Source organism: Alligator sinensis, unplaced genomic scaffold, assembly GCF_000455745.1.
Source record: "Alligator sinensis unplaced genomic scaffold, ASM45574v1 scaffold402_1, whole genome shotgun sequence".
NCBI classification, from domain to species: domain Eukaryota; kingdom Metazoa; phylum Chordata; order Crocodylia; family Alligatoridae; genus Alligator; species Alligator sinensis.
This window is the reverse complement of record NW_005842089.1, coordinates 1,794,441-1,796,180: the sequence shown is the minus strand read 5'-3', so window position 1 is coordinate 1,796,180 and position 1,740 is coordinate 1,794,441. Positions and strand designations below refer to the sequence as shown.

The 1,740-nt window shown below is 46.9% G+C and overlaps 1 long non-coding RNA gene across 1 annotated transcript in view; it reads right to left on the bottom strand.

The window, feature by feature from the left end:
• LOC112550363 overlaps window positions 1–170 on the bottom strand; it is a 1,718-nt gene extending 1,548 nt beyond the window's left edge. The window contains exon 1 of the long non-coding RNA XR_003094151.1: window positions 94–170. This is a non-coding gene — a long non-coding RNA (uncharacterized LOC112550363). The remainder of the gene's footprint in view (window positions 1–93) is intronic.
• Between the last annotated feature and the right edge of the window lie 1,570 nt (window positions 171–1,740).

Genomic DNA, 1,740 nt, shown 5'->3' with positions numbered 1-1,740 from the left:
CCCCCGCCACCCGCCGGGACCCAATGCGCTTGCAGATGTTTCCCCTCCCAGCCCCAGTACAGCCCCCCCCCACAGCCGGGGCCAGGTCCTTACCTGGAAGCGAGTGGAGGCTGATGCCAGATGCCAGGTACTTGCCGGGCTGCAGAGGTGCTGGTAGCCCCGCGGCCAGCCATCCTCCTCCCGCGCGGGCTCAGGCGGAGCAGGGCCCCCCGGGCTGGGCGCGTCCCATGGCGCTGCGACGGGCCGCGCGACGTCTGCCTGCAGGACGGACACAGTGGGTTAGCCAGGATTGGGCCCTGCCACCGGGCCGCACGCCCTGCCAGCCCGCTCGCTCGCTCCCCATGGCCCGTTGTCCACCGCACCCCTGTCTGTGTCCCCTCTGCAGTCCCCTGGCTGGGCAGGGTCTCCAGCAGCCCTGGGACGGGCTGGGAATTCAAGCCCTCTGGAGCCCAGCTCAGCGCGGGGAGCTGCGGGAACGGGGCTGCTGGAGGCGCAGACACCGACACGGACACAGACACACACAAGGATCACTTCGACCCCTCTCCCAGCTTGGGGTTGGGGCCAAGGATTTGTTGTCAGTGCGGAGAAACCAGCCCCCTTGCTGCACTGATATAAATGTTACACTACCGAGAACATAATATACCAGCGATTCGCCTTCTAGGCAGAGATACACGTATTACTATAATGTGCTCTATATACTAGTTACAGATCTACAGACTACATAGTACTATATATTACTACAATATATAATAAATACGTGCACTACATATTTGCCTTAAAGGTTACATTTACATATTACATTTGATCTGAGCCTTCAAGAGGCTGAAAATATATATTAATAAAAAATATATATACACACACACACACTAATTAGTCTTAAAGATTATACTAGATATTGCTATACCTTACTATACTATTTTATATATTCTATAGATAAGTCCTATAGATGTAGATCTACTATATCACTATAATATATATTACACTATATATTAGCCTTATAAAGATATGCTATTACTATAACATATGCCTAATATATCAGTCTTATAGATGTAGATATGCCATCTATCACTATAATGCTACATATATATCATTAAGCAGTATGCATATATATATATATATATATATATACACACACACACACACACACACACACACACTAAAACTCTAAATTTTCTATATATAGTTTTAGAGTATATATAAATAGATATAGTGTGTGTATATATATAGTGTAGGTATAGATAGCTAGATAGGGTAGGTATATATGAATATAGTGTATACATATATATAGTGTAGATATAAATAGATATATAGTGTGTATACATAAATACATAGTGTATACATATAGAGAGATATATAATGCGTGTATAGATAGATAGTGTAGGTATATATATAAATACATAGTGTATACATAAATAGATATATAGTGTAGATATATAGATAGCTATGGTAGACATACATGTATATACCCCATACCAGTCTTACAGAAGCAGAAGCCCGGTATCTTCATTTACACGGGCTGCATCTTTACCGTGCATTACTTTATATTAGTGTTTTAGAGCACTGCGTGCAAGGGGCTGCGTTCACACCGGCACCTCTCCCCGTACGAGAAGTGCGTGTGCAGGCAGCTGGGGAGACAGCAGCAGCCGCGCAAAGCGGAGTGCAGCTGGGCTGGTTGCAGCTCGCACGGACCGGCTCCGGGCCCCTCGGAAGGGGCAGCCCGCCCGCCCGCCCCTGCTGCTG